Raw genomic sequence first — 20,199 nt, forward strand, 5'->3', positions numbered from 1 at the left:
GCCTTTTTATGCATTTTTATTAATGTGTTTATTATCATGCCTTTTCCTTCATTTCATTAATTTACTAATTGCTTTTTCTCTTTTCAATGCAGGTTCGTGGAACATGGGCAAGGGGAAGGCCGACGGCGTGGGTTTCCTACGCAAGGTCGTCGGCCTGCCTAGTCGGAGTGGTCGAGCACGTAATCCTCCCCCTCGGCTACTTGACGGTGACTCCTCACAGGGAGGTCGAGGGAGAGGTGCCCCTAGAGGAGGAGGGGGCGGGGGGAGAGCCTCTAGAGGACGAGGTGCTGGGGGAGAGCCACTACAGGGGGTCGCGGCCAGAAAGAGCGCACCCTCACCGACTTAGGGGTGTTGTCTTCAAGGCCCTCCTCTAGTGAGGTACCCTCCTCTAGTGAGGTACACTCTAGGGAGGAGGAGGAGGAGGTGGTGGTGGTGGAGGAGGAGGAGGAGGAGGTGGAGGAGGAGGCAGGCGAGGAGGAGGAGGAGGAGGAGGTTGGGGAGGGGGAGGCAGGCGAGGAGGAGGGTGGTGGCAGGGATGATGGTGGTGATGGGAAGGGGGTTGACAAGAAGGGGTGGCTGCGTGGTAACGCAAAGCTACCAAAGCAGGTTCCGGCTACTGAGGAGCAGAAGTGGCTCATTGAGCCCACGGGAAAAGAGTAAGTGGTTCATTATTTTGCTTGTCACATGCTTATTCCGGTTGTTATTTATTTTGCTTGTCACATGCTAATAGTTCATTCTTTTCCAGCAACTGGATATATTCTAAAGGGGTCCGTATTCCCAACGGCCTCATCACCGTCTTGCTGAAGTTATACTGGTCGGGGTTGTACTGTCCGGATCCAGTCAGGCAGCCGGCTCGTCGGGTTTTGGCCACGAGCTGGGACCACTGGGAAGCGGCCCGCCACGCGGACCATGAGACCCATGCCAAGGCCGTGATCACTACTTTCTGGGTGAGTTCTCTTCAGAAGAACAAGTCCATTCTAGTTTCATGAAAATGATTTAACTCATGGCTTCTTCCATTCTTGTTTCATGCATGATTGTAGAAATTCTATCGAGTTCTTCCGGAGCACAGGGCTAGAGCGGACCAGATCGTGCTGCACCAATGCAAGAAGAAGGCCCACCAGATGCAGTACGAGGTGCGCTATGTGGCCATCTCCACATACTACCACGACTATCTTGGTGTGAAGATGACCAAGGAAGAAGCGCGGAGGATGGGCATTACCTTGGAGAGGCCCGAGTTCTTGGCGGTAAGTATAAAAGATTTTTCATTATGCTTTCATATATTATGCTTTCATTATGCTTTCATTACCTTGTGGTACATTATGCTTTATGCTTTATGCTTCCATAACACCAATTTGGACACACCTACATGCCATTATGCTTTTATTATGTAGGTGTGTCCAAATTGGTGTTATGGAAAAGACGAGTCCTGGGCGGCATTGGTGGATCTTTGGTGTGATGAGGCTGGAGCCTGGGCGGCTATGAGAACCAAAAATAAGGCTAACCGAGGGACGGAGGGAGTACATGCTCAGGGAAACCGAAACCACTATCTCCACAAGGCAGTTAATGTATGACTAACCCCATTAAACATTCTTCTTCTTATATTTACCATCACTTTCTTATGTATGACTAACCTCTATTTGGTGGTGCAGGAGGAGAAACTGAAGCGGCCGCTCTCACACATGCAGGCGTGGGAGATCGCCCATACGTGGAAGGACCCCAAGCCTGGCGAGCCCAAGTACTACGGCAAGAAGACCGCGGGGAGGAAGAAGGCCTACTCCGAAGCGTATCTGAACTTACATCCTGACACACCTGACCCCATTGCGGCGCCTCTGGACGACAGGGCGGTGGTGAGCATGGGGCCCAAGGAGCATGGTCGGGAGGCGGTTCTCGATGCTGTGATCACTCCTAGTATCTCCTACACACAGCTTCGTCGGATCGACCCGAGCCTGAGCCAGGGCACGAGCCAGCCAGTGACCAGTATACAGTCCCTCTTTCAGGAGCAACAATATGTAAGTATTTTCCCTCTTATCTTCATTGCTCACTTCATTTTCCGCATTTAGTAGTTTTATGAGTTCCATCATGTCATACCATAGGCCTACCTGGAGTACACATGCCAGGAGACCATGGCGTGGCATCAGAGGCTTTATGAACACCAAATGCAGAGGGATAGCCAGATGCAGCAGGCTTTTCAGGATATTCAAATGAATTGAGCTGAAACAAAACAGAAAAAAGAAAAAAAAACAGATAGAAACTATGCCGACGGCTAGGCCGTCGGCATAGAGCTGCCGTGAGCTCCCAGTGGCCGCCACGTGGCAGGTCTATGCCGATGGCCTAGCCGTCGGCATAGTTTCAAACTAAGCCGACGGCCTAGCCGTCGGCATAGGCCTGCTCTAGGAGCTCCCAGTGGCTGCCACGTGGCAGGTCTATGCCGACGGTCTAGCCGTCCGCATAGTTCCAAACTAAGCCGACAGCTAGGCCGTCGTCATAGACCCGTCCTAGGGGTGACGCCTGCTCGCCATATGGCACGTCTATGCCGATGGCCTAGCCGTCGGCTTAGTTTGAAACTATGCCGACAGCTAGACCGTCGGCATAGACCTGCCACGTGGCGAGCACGCGTTGGCCAGCACTTGACGGCGGCCGCCGTTAGGCGATAACATTGCCGACGGCCAGGGCCGTCGGCATAGATGTACGGACACCGTCGGGATAGGTCCTATGCCGACGGCCTTTCTATGACGACGGCCTTCCTGGCTACGCCGACGGATATGTTGCCGACGGCCCTATGCCGACGGGGGCCGTCGGCATAGGCCTGTCCCGACGGCCATTCAGGGCTATGCCGACGGCCCTGGCCGTCGGCATAGGGTGCGATTCCGGTAGTGCATATGCATGGAGGGTTTGTTGGGATTGTTTTCTGCAACCAATCCAACGGCACACCTGGTTTAGGCAAATTACAACAAGCCGTTCTGGGCAGACTCCATTCTAATCAAGAAGCAGAGTCCTGCCGTGTCCCTAAAAACAATCTCGAGAAGCCAACGGATACTTTCTTTTTCCTTTCCTTTTTGCGATGGAGCAGCGGCTTTATTGCCCGTGGTAATCGGTGGCCAAAAGGTGTGCCAGAGGAGCATCCTCCAGTCACGAATTGGTCGGCTGCAAAATGTACAGCTATGGCGCTTCCGAGGCCAAGCAAAGGAAAGAATCACACTTGGCCAGGCACTCCCGGCGCTCGGCACACAAAAGAGCTAGCCTCGATACCGATGCCAGAGACGAGGAGGCCACCGGCATCTTGGAGGGTGACGGGAAGACCGAGGAGGATGGTGGTGGCGACGGAGGCGGAGGCGGAGGCGGAGAAGGAGGAGGAGGGAGGCTGTATGTAGCCGTCGGGAAGGACGAAGAGGATGGTAGGTCCAACCTCCTATGGGCCGCTCGGAATCTCCTCGCCAGTGATGAGAAGCTTGTGTTGCTGCACGTCCACCAGCCCGTACACAGAATCATGACTGGTAAAATTAAGATCCAAACTCTCTGCACAAAGTAGTGAACATACACAATAAAATGTTTTGCTTCTCCACACTGCATAGTACTTATATTGCTGTTGCTTCTGTCTTCAGTCACTTGCTTAATTAGTACTACAATCTATCTCTCCGTTCCTAAATGTAAGTCTTTCTAGAAATCCCAACAAGTGACTACATATGAAGCAAAATGACTTATGTTGTATTCCATTTAAAATGTCTAAAAAGACTTATATTTAGGAACGGAGGGGGTATATGTCTGTCTCTCTATCTATGTATCTATCTATTTATATGTCTGCCTGTCTGTCTATATATGTATTTATCTATCCATCTATGCTGATCAAATTCTTCTGTCGCAGGATTCCACACGGTTGATGCAAGCCAGCTCCAGGAGAAGGAGCTCAAGGCGTACAGGATGGATGAGCAGGAGGAGATGAACACACTTTTGAACCACTGCCTCGACTTTTGCAGAGATTCTCTCATGGTCTGCTCAGCTTAAAACCGGCCAATTCCATTCTGAAAATCATGATGCATGTATTTTATTCACTTCTTGTTGATTCAGATGAAGAAATTTTTTTTTACAGATGCAAGCCGAAACGCTGGTGACCGAGAAGAACAGTACTGCGAATGGCATCATCAAGCTCATCGAACAGAATCACATCACAAACCTTGTCATGGGAACATCCTTATTCTCACCTGACATCCAGACCAAATACACCTTCGTAATGAGGTTTTCATTGATAAACACACACACTGCGGTCTAAGCTTGTTTCTGTGCATAGATATATAGGGGAAAGGACCGCGATAGTTGTGCAATTATATGTAAATTTCTTATTTCCTGTACGTGAATTAATGTCTGCGCTATTGTAAACAAGCGGCCATAAAATAGCTAGGCTGCACAACCAATTAATCGGTATAATTCGCTGCCCTTGTGTTAGTTGCCACACAATCCAAAATGTGTCTTCCTTGTGTAGTAGTATTACTTACTTAGCAAATAACAATTAATCACAATAAACTCCCAATACCAAAACACTACTAGTATATATGGTAATATGGCTTTACTACTTATCATCTCCCCTCCCCCACTCTCTGCAGTATAAATTACAAGTCAAATACTCCATTTAGTAACCTGATTTATGTATGTTGATTGTAAAATCTTTCATGTGGACAGGAAGAGAAAAGCACCAAATTCAAGAGTTGCAGCAATTGTGCATCAACAAGCCAAACCATATTGCCAGATCTTCTACATTTGCTACGAGACTCTTGCTTGCTCTAGGTATGACTGTCATGCATGCATTGGAGCCCTCAAGTCAACATAAAAAATATTGCTACATAGAATCTGCAAATTTCAGCTCGAGCGACTACCCAAAGTTATTTCCAGATGACAAAACAATGGTTCATCATTTTCAGGGAGGCCACTCTATGTTTGACAAAAGTAGAGTCAGCGCAAAGCAACTACACGAGCAATGATTCAGACAGATCCGAGTTCCCTGCAAGATCCCAATCACTATCACCAGGGCATACGGGTTTCTTCGGCTCTACAGATCAGCAAGCCCTTGAACGACGATCCAAGCAGATAGTTAGCTATACATATCCTCTGTTAGCAACGATAACAAACAGCAAGGACAACATATCAGGTGCAAAGGGACAGTCAATTCATACGACGACGACAGAGTTCTCCCTGAATCCCAGCCAGCAAAGCTTTGGAGGACCTTCACCAGCTCTCAAGGATTTCAACAGCATGAATGGTTCATTGATGCCTGTTTCAGTTGCAAGCTCTAAAGAACATCAACACTCTATGGTAAGCCATTTTGGACCGAGCAGGTTTATCTAAGCATAGCCACACCTTTTTCATTTGAATTCTCGTATTTATAGCGAGACATATTGGTCGCCCATTATCCAAAAAACAAAAACTACTAATGGGAATCAAGTACTGCATTGTTCAAAATGTGTACACGATATAGTCCGCTTGCTTATGTGAACATCGGAGATGTGCCACTTGCTTCTAATTATAGTAAGGTAGTTTTATAATTGATGTATTCCATAAGCAACAACAGTCAATATTAGAACATTTTTTCAAAGTCCTCGTCAGTATCGAGATGTGCATGTCGTTTTTCAGAGGCACAATCAAGGACTGAATTGGAGACACCTAGTTCTGAAAAGAGACATTTGGGTGTTGCTTGTTGGTTTTCCTTTTGATAAAAGAGATATTCATGAAATAGAGAATGCCATCAGGAGCTTTGGGAAGATGCTGCTTTGGGACAGAGCTAGGAGTACTAAGGCTGCATTGATGGTTCAGATTAGAGTGGATGAACTCAGAGATGTGCCAGTTAGCATTGTGATTGGAGACTCTGAAAATCCGAACTCTGAATCCTGGATAGTGCCTGTTGTTATGGTGCAGCAAGAGGCTTTGGGGGAGGGACCTCCAGATGAAGATCCTATTCCCATAGATGGCAACTCTCATCCACAACCTGTAAACCCTTTTTTTCACCCAAATGAGCTCAACCACTTTCTGGGACCTGTTGCTCTATACCAAGCTCAGGATATCATGGATAACAACCAGGGCAACTTCCATCAGCAAGTCCTGCAGAAGGCTGATGTAGGTGATGACAATCATGAAGAAGAGGAAGGATATCTGCCTGGGTGGGGACACTTGGCCATGGGAGCAGAAATTGATCATGAACTTGAAGGAGAATTTCTGGAATTAGCTGAGTTAATGCAACCACTAGATGAACAGCAAGTACCTGAGGAAATGCCAGACATGGATGCTAACGATGATATCACCATATCTGTTGGCTCAAATGGGGCTGATCTTGCTCACCAGGAGGGGGATGTGCCACAACTTTTGGTGGGAAATGATAACTTAAACCCATTGGGCCCTGTTCAAGAAATTCTCAATGGCCCTCCAGACCTCAACTTAATGCTTGGGCCACCTGAGGCCCATCAACTAGTCCAGAATGTGCTCCCCCCACTACAGAATGTGCTTTACCCATATGTTTTCCATTTGGAGCCACAGAATGTGCTCCCCCCACATGTTCTCCATTTGAATCCAGCAGTGCCTGCTGTAAGTTCTCAGCTGCAGTCCACTGATGCATCTTATGCAGCGGAGCCACCCCTTGGATCTAAGAAGAACTTTCTAGTTGATCTTAATTTAGACTCAGAAACTGATCAACCTGTTAATCCACCTCAGCCTGTCCATTATGCTGCATCTGAAGAGGACAATTCTTTCTTTGCTCTGAACTTAGCTGCAGGAGATGACACTGTTATTCAGCTTGCTGATCTTACTTCTGTTCCTCTGAACTGGGAGGTTAAATCTGAAGATAGTGAATCTGTAGATGAAGAGATTGAAATCAATGAGCTTAGCCCTGACATCAATTCCAGACTTTCAGCCAACTCTACAAGCAATGAGTTTTCTCAAGAAGGTTCCGATTCTAGCTGCTCTTCCCCACCAGGTTTTTCCATCAAAGGCAAATATAATTTTGTACCCCCACTTAACACTATTTCAGCTAATCACATTATTGTTGCTGAAAGCCTTGGGGCTTGGAAGACTCACTTTGCTGATGCTGCTAAAGATCTGCCAGCCACCAAGGTACCATTGGATTGGATTAACTTTTTTTGCTCCATCTTGATAACCCCAGATACATTTGATTGGGCGAAAATGTTTCTGCAATCCTCAATGTGGCAGATTATATTAGAAGGAAGCAATTGCAAAGAATTCCTAGATTTTTTCATTACTAATTCATGCCCTACTAACTTGGCTCCTGTCTATTCCCAGGCAGTCATAGAGAGTAATAGGAGCCCCTTCTCCACTCGAGGAAAAGATGGAGCACCATCTCCACCTAGCAACCAAAAGCTCAAAGGGAAGAGAAAGGAACGTCCTCTTGTGGTGGAATCTGCGGTAAGGAGAAGTGAGAGACTGCAACACATTAACAAAGGTTTAAAAAAAGACTTGCCAAGATGTCAATTGTATGGCCTGTCTAGCTCAACCTCCAGCTTGCAATAGCAAAATCATTAAAAATCTAAATATCTCTTATTGCAAGGTTGATGCAAAGAACCGCACCGAAGAAAACCTTCAGAAGAAAAAAGTTACGAAAGGAGGAAAGCCACCAGCATGGAAGGACTAAAAAGATGCATGATGCTGTTGAGAAGAAGAAGAAACAAGCTGCTGTTGGGTGCCAATAATAGCTTTAGGGGACAGACTTTCATATGCCCTATTTCTGCCCCTTTTCTAAGCACTTTTGCTTGCATGTTTCTGATAGTTTGGACTATACTTATGTGGAACCATATTTTGGCAACATGGACCATGAATGTTGAACATGTCTGTTGGACTGTTGGATATATGTTTATATGGAACCACTTATTATCTGTCTGGTGCTCCTGGTCTTTTGGGGAACAGTGTCCAATCATTGGTATAATGAGCTGCTATACAAACGGTTTTTAACCCCTTTCAGCAAAGGCATTTTAAACCTTCACCAAGTGAGTGTGGGAGATAGGGGGATCCTTCCCACACGACCCAAAAACTGTCAGGGATAGGTAGTAGGAATGCGGGCATCTATCCCAAACGCCATTCTTCACACAACTGTTTGTGATATATCGAATACCCCAGATGCTCCATACTTGCTACTCGTGTGTGCTGGCATTACCATCGCAGTCGGTATTTTGTGGTGCTACATTTACGATGCGCGAACCGTCACAAACAGTTCATGGTTATAGAACATGTATGATAACTAGACAATCACACACATTCACTTTTCACTAACCGTACGCGCTAACTAATTAAGAAGATTAGCTCATCATCATATGAGTGTCGGATAGGATTACGAAACATCAAACCGTCGTAACAGTGTTGTACATGATAACTATCACACACGCTATTCTTTGGTGCAGTGTTTGCGATGTGTACCACATCAGGAACAATTCATGATTGTAACTCGTGTACGATATGACAACTATCACAAATATTTAGTTTGCTCAAACTGTTTGTAATATTATCTGACATCACACACGCTTTGCAAATGGCAACTGTGTGCATGCTCGCACACTTTTCCTCTTTGTGAACTGTGTCGGATTATGGTGTATATCACACACGTTTGTGTTTTACCGATCATGTGCGTCGTAACGACCTATAGAGTGTAATTTCACCCAAATTAAATTGTCGCTATTTAAAAATGTATCGAATTTGAATTTGAAAGTATGTTATAGCTTTATTCATATCCATCAGGTTCAAACAACCAATTCATTATTCGATTCATGGATATGTATGTTCAAGAATTATATAAGCACCAAATAAAGAATGATGAACCACGGTTGTATACTTGTACTATTAAAGACGATAAAGAAAGAGGCGAAATACGTTATGGTTGTTGAACAGGATGAAATGGAATGCCCATATTGTGCCCTCCTCCATGCAGAAAGCATGCACGACTCTAGTCCAACCGCTTGTTATGGCCGACCTCCCATCATTTACTGTCTTCATGAACACATCTAGATAGTCATCGTGTTCTGGTACAAATACTTTAACCTTTGGATGCTCATCAATCATGTAGTTTGAGAGGTAATCTTGAGTAAACTGTTTTGGGAACAACTACGAAGGAAAAGGATCGAGACATTGGCATCTAATACAACTCATTATGGGTAGTAAAAATAAGGTTGCAGTGTTCTTACAATCTTACTTACCATCTTGCAGTTTGCTATTGTCTTGGATACAGTGTATATAAATAGTTTAATTGTCTTCTTTTCACCCATTTTACTAACAATTTTTATCAGCTTCCTCACTAGATGATGGTTCATCAATATCTCAGTGTCCATACGTAGAAAGGATCGAAGCACGGATCTTTACCAATGACATATGTACCTAAAAGCACCAAGTTCATATTAGAAGATCAACAACCACTACTACAGAAACATGCATTAACGACAGTGCCCAAAAAACTGTTGGTCGTTAAACACCCGAGTTGAGTTCCCGCACGATTGGATCAGTCTACGTAATACCTTCAACAACCACCAGATTGCCCGTTGCTAAGTAAGCGGTTGTTATTGTTGTGATATTGTTTTGTGCGTACAATGCTCTAACAAACTCACCTCTCAGTGTGTTAAAAAATATTCACCTCTCCTTTATCTCCCCTCCCATCTAAAAGAGAGCGGGACAGTTGAATATTTTTAGCGCAAAGTGCTGGCAATTTCCATCAGATAACCCTCTATAACAGCCAACAAATATTTATAATCTGTTAGGATCCCATCCCTCTGCATCTCTTTCTCCTCGCCTCCCCTACCGTGCTCAATCCACGACACCTCTACAATCCATGGATCGCATCTTCCTTCTGTTCTACACCTATCCATGCTGCATCCTGCACCTCGCCGGTCGCCTTGACCCTGGCCCAGGGGCGTCCGCGCTGCCGTCTGAACGTCGTCGGTAGCCTTGACCCCGGTGCGCCCGCGCTGCTGCCTGTACCTCGCCGGTCGCCTCAACCCTAGCCTGGTCGGGCGCGTCCGCGCTGCCATCTGTACGTTGCCCTTGACCCCAGTGCGCCCGTGCTACCGTCTGCACATCCACCAACGCGATTCCGTTGCAGGTTTGTTGGTATTCCAGTATTCGTCCTTTGTTTTTTGTTGCACGGGGTCTTCATGTACTGTATTGATTGGTCGGTTAACTTATTTTTCTACATAGTCAACTAATTTTTGCATTACCATGTTAATTAGGCTTTGTATTATTGTAGTGAGTACTCCAGTAGTCAAGATGGATGTTCACTGCAACAATTTACCACCATGTGGAACCAGAAGTTCAATCAGTGGTTCAAAGAGAAGGTAAGACAAAATGTTCCAGAATAATGTGTGTATTTACGCACATATGCAGGTACATTTCTGTATCTCCGTATGAAGATGGTAACATAGCTATCTATTACTCCATAGGTAGCTAGCTTGCACGAACATGATAACATGTTTTACTGGCTATGGCATGAATAGATTCAGATATCGTGTTTAGATTCGAGATAGACTCCTCTGCACACAGAACAATGGGGTGGTTGTACTTTTAGAAGAAGGGGATAACGGTAATACAGTAGAATATTCTGGCATATTGACACTTTGACTGGATTCACGTATTTAACAGAGAGCATGGGATGAAGAAAGACAACAAACATGGAATCCTTAGTCTTAACCTGCAGTGTTTACTTCGAACAGATGAGCCTTTTAGTCTAGCTAGCCAAGTTTCCTTTTTTTTGTCAAGGACAATCTTATTAATTCTCTGGTTACTTTCCTTTAGCTTACTGCTTAGGGTGCTCATAGCCTTGCTAGTTTGCTTGTTTTTTGCCGCTAACTTGTACTTATACCCCCCCCCCCCCCCGATAACTCCCTCACTAGTCTCTTGTAAATATGTGACCCTCTAGACATTGTTGCTTTATTTTAAAGGTCAGTGGGAGCCACTCCCACTGTCACAAAGTTTCAAAAAAAATAAAAGTATGGCATGCGGTAATGAAACATCCATCACGCCATTCTTATAATGTACCACATGGATAGTCCAATGATGAAGCCTCTGAACCCGAGCCTGACGACAATGGCGACGAAGATGACTTGCTTCAAAATTCGACAACAACATCGCGTAGAACGAGAACAACATGATGCCACGAATTTATGCAAGTCTTAATCTGTAGTAATCAATTTGCTTCATATTTTTTCTTTCACCTTATTAATAAATAGTGACACAAGTAGTTATGTACTTACTTTATTTGATTTAGCATTCAGTAATTCATTTTCAGTACATAAATATTCACTATTTAATTTAACTATACTTTGTACAACCTTTGTGCACACTTTAGAATAACGCTTCATGTATAGGTTATCCGACTGAGTTAGCAAAGAAATCAAGTGAGTAGCAGATTTCGGTAGAAAAGGGGTTACACACAGGCTCATATGCAAGAAGAGGAACTGGTCAGAAGAAGTACGAGTTGGCTACAAAAGGTACTAGTCAAACATAAAAATATTATTCAAGCTATCTTCTACTGGATGATATAATGTGGTTGCTTGTTTTCATAGATGTGATTGATGCACCGACAAATACACAAGGCTTGTTTAGTACAAATTGGGATGCAGATGATTCTGAAAGTGAGTTTCTAGGTAGCATGTATTGTCCCTAGAATTATTTCTATGCTTTATTGTCTTCAAGTTACTCATAATATATTACAGGTATGAATGATGAAGTTGATGCCAGCAATGACAGTGACATGGGAGATGATATGGATGAATTTTATGGTATGAAAAATGTCAGTTTTTATATTTTATTCCTTCATCCACCCTACTACAGATTGGTTGTATGCTTCCAGACACTGCAAATGGTGTAGATGAGTTAATAGTTGATGAAAATATTGAATGTGAATAATCCCAGGCTAACCATGGCCTTGCAGCTACCACCAAGACTAGTAAGCACAACAATGGAACTGGATCTGTTTACGAAAATCTGGAATTAGAGCAAGATATTTGTGAGGACCAGCATTAAGTAACGCTATTTTGTTCTTCTAAACTAAAAGCTTCCGAGCAAGACAAACAAGTACTTGTAGAAAAGTACAATGGCATGGTGCAAGAAGTGTCAGAAACTAAGCGTCTTATGTCTGAGTTCTCATGAAAGGCAACATAATCAAGTTGTTCTTGTACATTGATTTTCTATGCATTTATAATTCGTGCCAATTTATTTACAAGGACTGACTTTCATAAACTACTCAACATTTTGTACGATTGATGGTCCACAGCAAGATATAGAAGCATCAGACGGTGTTGTATTCACCGATGAAGAATGATATCCATTCAAACAATGATGGTGTCCCACGATTGAAGATTGATTAATATTATATTTTCTAGTTGTCTTGTTTTCCAAATAGATATGAGCAAGTATATTGGTCATATAAGGAGTGCTTTTGACTCAAATGTCTTAAATGACATTTTAATTGAAGAATTGTATGTCAGAATTTTTGTATTTCTATTAATAAAGAGGCTATGATCCTTTCAGTTCAGATTATTGTGTTTCTATATTATTATGGATGTTAAAATTCAAATGTTGGATGTTGTGTAAAGCGATCGTTGAACGGAAAGTTATACTAAATATAAATGGTTTTGAAGTATATCAAAGTGGTGAAGAGAGTGGTCGGCAATGATACTTTGGTCCCCATGATAATATTATTAGCATCCTTTGGTCACCATGATAATATTATTAGCGATGGCAAAAGTTGTTGTTAATACCATAATTGTGGTTGTTATTGCCTTGGGATTGACGACTGTTGGAAATATGCCCTAGAGGCAATAATAAATTAGTTATTATTATATTTCCTTGTTCATGATAATCGTTTATTATCCATGCTAGAATTGTATTGATAGGAAACTCAGATACATGTGTGGATACATAGACAGCACCATGTCCCTAGTAAGCCTCTAGTTGACTAGCTCGTTGATCAATAGATGGTTACGGTTTCCTGACCATGGACATTGGATGTCATTGATAACGGGATCACATCATTAGGAGAATGATGTGATGGACAAGACCCAATCCTAAGCATAGCACTAGATCGTGTAGTTCGTATGCTAAAGCTTTTCTAATGTCAAGTATCATTTCCTTAGACCATGAGATTGTGCAACTCCCGGATACCGTAGGAGTGCTTTGGGTGTGCCAAATGTCACAACGTAACTGGGTGGCTATAAAGGTACACTACGGGTATCTCCGAAAGTGTCTGTTGGGTTGGCACAAATCGAGACTGGGATTTGTCACTCCGTGTGACGGAGAGGTATCTCTGGGCCCACTCGGTAGGACATCATCATAATGTGCACAATGTGATCAAGGAGTTGATCACGGGATGATGTGCTACGGAACGAGTAAAGAGACTTGCCGGTAACGAGATTGAACAAGGTATCGGGATACCCACGATCGAATCTCGGGCAAGTATCGTACCGCTAGACAAAGGGAATTGCATACGGGATTGATTAAGTCCTTGACATCGTGGTTCATCCGATGAGATCATCGTGGAACATGTGGGAGCCAACATGAGTATCCAGATCCCGCTGTTGGTTATTGACCGGAGAGTCATCTCGGTCATGTCTGCATGTCTCCCGAACCCGTAGGGTCTACACACTTAAGGTTCGGTGACGCTATGGTTATAGAGATAATAGTATGCGGTAACCCGAAAGTTGTTCGGAGTCCCGGATGAGATCCCGGATGTCACGAGGAGTTCCGGAATGGTCCGCAGGTAAAGAATTATATATAGGAAGTGCTATTTCGGCCATCGGGACAAGTTTCGGGGTCACCGGTATTGTACCGGGACCACCGGAAGGGTCCCGGGGGTCCACTGGGTGGGGCCACCTGCCCCGGGGGGGCACATGGGATGTAGGGGGTGCGCCTTGGCCAACATGGGCCAAGGGCACCAGCCCCTAGCGGCCCATGCACGAAAGGGACAACAGGAGGGGAGAGTCCTAAAGGGGGAAGGCACCTCCGAGGTGCCTTGGGGAGGATGGACTCCTCCCCCCTTGGCCGCACCCTTCCTTGGAGGAAGGGGCAAGGCTGCGCCCTCCCCCTCTCCCTTGGCCCTATATATAGTAGGGGGGAGGGAGGGCAACCAAACCCCAAGCCCTGGCGCCTCCCTCTCCCTCCCATGGCACATCTCCCTCCTCCCGCAGCGCTTGGCGAAGCCCTGTTGGAATCCCGCTACTTCCACCACCACGCCGTCGTGCTGCTGGATCTCCATCAACCTCTCCTTCTCCCTTGCTGGATCAACAAGGAGGAGACGTCGCTGCTCCGTACGTGTGTTGAACGCGGAGGTGCCGTCCGTTCGGCGCTAGGATCATTGGTGATTTGGATCACGACGAGTACGACTCCATCAACCCCGTTCTCTTGAACGCTTCCGCGCGCGATCTACAAGGGTATGTAGATCCACTCCCCCTCGTTGCTAGATGACTCCATAGATTGATCTTGGTGACACGTAGGAAAATTTTGAATTTATGCTACGTTCCCTAACAGTGGCATCATGAGCTAGGTCTATGCGTAGTTCCAATGCACGAGTAGAACACAAAGTAGTTGTGGGCATTGATTTTGTTCAATATGCTTACCGTTACTAGTCCAATCTTGATTCGGTGGCATTGTGGGATGAAGCGGCCCGGACCGACCTTACACGTACTCTTACGTGAGACTGGTTCCACCGACTGACATGCACTAGTTGCATAAGGTGGCTAGCGGGTGTCTGTCTCTCCCACTTTAGTCGGATCGGATTCGATGAACAGGGTCCTTATGAAGGGTAAATAGCAATTGGCATATCACGTTGTGGTTTTTGCGTAGGTAAGAAACGTTCTTGCTAGAAACCCATAGCAGTCACGTAAAACATGCAAACAACAATTAGAGGACGTCTAACTTGTTTTTGCAGGGTATGCTATGTGATGTGATATGGCCAAAAGGATGTGATGAATGATATATGTGATGTATGAGATTGATCATGTTCTTGTAATAGGAATCACGACTTGCATGTCGATGAGTATGACAACCGGCAGGAGCCATAGGAGTTGTCTTAATTTATTTATGACCTGCGTGTCAACATAAACGTCATGTAATTACTTTACTTTATTGCTAACCGTTAGCTCTAGTAGTAGAAGTAATAGTTGACGAGACAACTTCATGAAGACACGATGATAGAGATCATGATGATGGAGATCATGGTGTCATGCCGGTGACGATGATGATCATGGAGCCCCGAAGATGGAGATCAAGAGGAGCAAAGTGATATTGGCCATATCATGTCACTATTTGATTGCATGTGATGTTTATCATGTTTTTGCATCTTGTTTGCTTAGAACGACGGTAGTAAATAAGATGATCCCTCACTAAAATTTCAAGAACGTGTTCCCCCTAACTGTGCACCGTTGCGACAATTCGTTGTTTCGAAGCACCACGTGATGATCGGGTGTGATAGATTCTAACGTTCACATACAACGGGTGTAAGAGAGATTTACACACGCGAAATACTTAGGTTGACTTGACGAGCCTAGCATGTGTACAGACATGGCCTCGGAACACAGAAGACCGAAAGGTCGAGCATGAGTCGTATGGTAGATACGATCAACATGAAGATGTTCACCGATGATGACTAGTCCGTCTCACGTGATGATCGAACACGGCCTAGTTGACTCGGATCATGTAATCACTTAGATGACTAGAGGGATGTCTATCTGAGTGGGAGTTCATAAGATGAACTTAATTATCCTGAACATAGCCAAAAGGTCTTCGCAAATTATGTCGTAGCTCGCGCTTCAGTTCTACTGTTTAGTTATGTTCCTAGAGAAAATTTAGTTGAAAGTTGATAGTAGCAATTATGCGGACTAGGTCCGTAAACTGAGGATTGTCCTCATTGCTTCATAGAAGGCTTTTGTCCTTAATGCACTGCTCAGTGTGCTGAACCTCGAACATCGTCTGTGGATGTTGCGAACATCTGACATACACATTTTGATAACTACGTGATAGTTCAGTTAAACGGTTTAGAGTTGAGGCACCAAAGATGTTTTGAAACGTCGCGAAACATATGAGATGTTTCGAGGGCTGAAATTGGGATTTCAGGCTCGTGCCCACGTCAAGAGGTATAAGACCTCCGACGATTTTCTTAGCCTGCAAACTAAGGAGAAAAGCTCAATTGTTGAGCTTGTGCTCAGATTGTCTGAGTACAACAATCATTTGAATCGAGTGGGAGTTGATCTTCCAGATGAGATAGTGATGTTTCTCCGAAGTCATTACCACCAAGCTGCTAGAGCTTCGTGATGAACTATAATGTATCGGGGACATATATGATGATCCTTGAGATATTCGCGATGTTTGACACCACAAAAGTAGAAATCAAGAAGGAGCATCAATTGTTGATGGTTGGTGAAACCACTAGTTTCAAGAAGGGCAAGGGCAAGAAGGGATACTTCATGAAACGGCAAACCAGCTGCTGCTCTAGTGAAGAAACCCAAAGTTGAACCCAAACCCGAGACTAAGTGCTTCTGTAATAAGGGGAACAGCCACTGGAGCAGAATTACCCTAGATACTTGGTAGATGAGAAGGCTGGCAAGGTCGATAGAAGTATATTGGATATACATTGTGTTAATGTGTACTTTACTAGTACTCCTAGTAGCACCAGGGTATTAGATACCGGTTCGGTTGCTAAGTGTTAGTAACTCAAAATAAAAGCTACGGAATAAACGGAGACTAGCTAAAGGTGAGATGATGATATGTGTTGGAAGTATTTCCAAGGTTGATCAAATGTCGTACGCTCCCTCTACCATCGAGATTGGTGTTTGTGTTGAGCATAGACATGATTGGATTATGTCTATCGCAATACGGTTATTCATTTAAGGAGAATAATGGTTACTCTGTTTATTTGAATAATACCTTCAATGGTCTTGCACCTAAAATGAATGGTTCATTGAATCTCGATCATAGTGATACACATGTTCATGCCAAAAGATATAAGATAGTAATGATAGTACCACCTACTTGTGGCACTGCCACTTAAGTCATATCGGTATAAAACGCATGAAGAGGCTCCATGTTGATGGATCTTTGGACTCACTCATTTTTTGAAAAGTTTGAGACATGCGAACCATGTCTATTGGTGTATATGCATGAAGAAACTCCATGCAAATGGACCGTTTGACTCACTTGATTTTGAATCACTTGAGACATGCAAATCATACCACATGGGCAAGATGACTGAAAGCCTCATTTTCAGTAAAATGGAACTAGAAAGCAACTTGTTGGAAGTAATACATTTTGATGTGTGCAATCCATTGAGTGCTGAGGCATGTAGTGGATATCGTTATGTTCTTACTTCACAGATGATTTGAGTAGATGTTGAGTATATTTACTTGATGAATCACGAGTCTGAATTATTGAAAGGTTCAAGTAATTTCAGGGTGAAGTTGGAAGATCGTCGTGACAAGAGGATAAAATATCTATGATATGATCATAGAGATGAATATCTGAATTACGAGTTTGGCATAGAATTAAGACATTGTGGAAATTGTTTCACAACTAATACAGCCTGGAACACCATAGTGTGATGGTGTGTCCGAACATCATAACTGTACCCTATTGGATATGATGCATACCATGATGTCTCTTATCGAATTACCACGATAGTTTATGGGTTAGGCATTAGAGACAACCGCATTCACTTTAAATAGGGCACCACGTAATTCCGATGAGATGACACCGTATGAACTATGGTTTAGAGAAACCTAAGCTGTCATTTCTTAAAAGTTTGGGGCTGTGACGCTTATGTGAAAAAGTTTCAGGCTGATAAGCTCGAACCCAAAGCGGATAAATGCATCTTCATAGGACACCCAAAATAGTTGGGTATACCTCCTGTCTCAGATGCGAAAGCAATAAGGGATTGTTTCTAGAATCGGGTCCTTTCTCGAGGAAAAGTTTCTCTCGAAAGAATTGAGTGGGAGGATGGTGGAGACTTGATGAGGTTATTGAACCGTCTCTTCAACTAGTGTGAGGCAGGGCACAGGAAGTTGTTCCTGTGGCACCTACACCAATTGAAGTGGAAGCTTATGATAGTGATCATGAAACTTCAGATCAAGTCACTACCAAACCTCGTGGGATGACAAGGATGCGTACTACTTCAGAGTGGTACGTAATCCTGTCTTAGAAGTCATGTTGCTAGACAACAATGAACCTACGAGCTATGGAGAAGCGATGGTGGGCCCGGATTCCGATAAATGGCTCGAGGCCATAAAATCCGAGAGAGGATCCATGTATGAAAACAAAGTGTAGACTTTGGCAGAACGGCTCGATGGTCATAAGGCTATTGAGTACAGATGGATTTTAAAAGGAAGACGGATAATGATGGTAAGTATCACCATTAAGAAAGCTCGACTTGTCATTAAGATGTTTTCCGACAAGTTCAAGGAGTTGACTACGATGGGACTTTCTCACTCGTAGCGATGCTAAGAGTCTGTTGGAATTATATTAGCAATTATTGCATCATTTATGAAATCTTGCAGATAGGATGTCAAAAAACATTGTTTCCTCGACGATTTATGAGGAAAGGTTGTATGTGATACAACCGGAAGGTTTTGTCAATCCTGAAATATGCTAATAATTATGCAAAGCTCCAGCAATCCTTCTAAGGACTGGAGTAAGCATCTCGGAGTTGGAATGTACGCTTTGATGAGACGATCAAAGATTTTGGGTTTATTCTAAGTTTATGAGAAACTTGTATTTCCAAAGAAGTGAGTGGGAGCACTATAGAATTTCTGATGAGTATATGTTGTTGACATATTGTTGATCAGAAATGACGTAGAATTTCTGGAAAGCATATAGGATTATTTGGAAAGTGTTTTTCAATGAAAGCCTGGATTAAGCTACTTGAACATTGAGCATCAAGATCTATAAGGATAGATCAAAACGCTTAATGGTACTTTCAAATGAGCACATACCTTGACATGATCTTGAAGGTGTTCAAGATGGATCAGTCAAAGAAGGAGTTCTTGCCTGAGTTGTAAGGTATGAAGTTAAGGCTTAAAGCTCGACCACGGCAGAATAAAGAGAAAGGACGAAGGTCGTCCCCTATGCTTAAGACATAGGCTCTATAGTATGCTAAGCTGTGTACCGCACCTGAAATGTGCCTTGCCATGAGTCAGTCAAGGGGTACAAGAGTGATCTAAGAATGGATCACAGGACAACGGTCAAAGTTATCCTTAGTAACTAGTGGACTAAGGAATTTTCTCGATTATGGAGGTGGTAAAAGAGTTCGACGTAAAGAGTTACGTCGATGCAAGCTTAACACCTATCCGGATAGCTCTGAGTAGAGATACCGGATACGTATAATGGAGCAACAATTTAGAATAGCTCCAAGTAGAACAGTTATTTGAAATGGATCCAAATATAGCGTAGTAGCTGCATCTACAAGATGACATAGAGATTTGCGAAGTACATACGGATATGAAAGATTCAGACCCGTTGACTATAACATCTCTCACAAGCATAACATGATCAAACCCAGAACTCATCGAGTGTTAATCACATGGTAATGTGAACTAGATTATTGACTCTAGTAAACTCTTTGGGTGTTAGTCACATGGGGATGTGACCTTGAGTGTTAATCACATATCGATGTGAACTGGATTATTGACTCTAGTGCAAGTGGGAGACTGTTGGAAATATGCCCTAGAGGCAATAATAAATTAGTTATTATTATATTTCCTTGTTCATGATAATCGTTTATTATCCATGCTAGAATTGTATTGATAGGAAACTCAGATACATGTGTGGATACATAGACATCACCATGTCCCTAGTAAGCCTCTAGTTGACTAGCTCGTTGATCAATAGATGGTTACGGTTTCCTGACCATGGACATTGAATGTCATTGATAACGGGATCACATCATTAGGAGAATGATGTGATGGACAAGACCCAATCCTAAGCATAGCACTAGATCGTGTAGTTCGTATGCTAAAGCTTTTCTAATGTCAAGTATCATTTCCTTAGACCATGAGATTGTGCAACTCCCGGATACCGTAGGAGTGCTTTGGGTGTGCCAAACGTCACAACGTAACTGGGTGGCTATAAAGGTACACTACGGGTATCTCCGAAAGTGTCTGTTGGGTTGGCACGAATCGAGACTGGGATTTGTCACTCCGTGTGACGGAGAGGTATCTCTGGGCCCACTCGGTAGGACATCATCAT

The 20,199-nt window shown here is 43.8% G+C and overlaps 1 pseudogene; it reads left to right on the top strand.

Moving 5' to 3' along the window:
- Window positions 1-3,151: 3,151 nt before the first annotated feature.
- LOC123084015 (U-box domain-containing protein 33-like) overlaps window positions 3,152-20,199 on the top strand; it is a 37,244-nt pseudogene continuing 20,196 nt past the window's right edge.

The sequence above is a fragment of the Triticum aestivum genome, chromosome 4A (genome assembly GCF_018294505.1).
Source record: "Triticum aestivum cultivar Chinese Spring chromosome 4A, IWGSC CS RefSeq v2.1, whole genome shotgun sequence".
NCBI lineage: Eukaryota > Viridiplantae > Streptophyta > Magnoliopsida > Poales > Poaceae > Triticum > Triticum aestivum.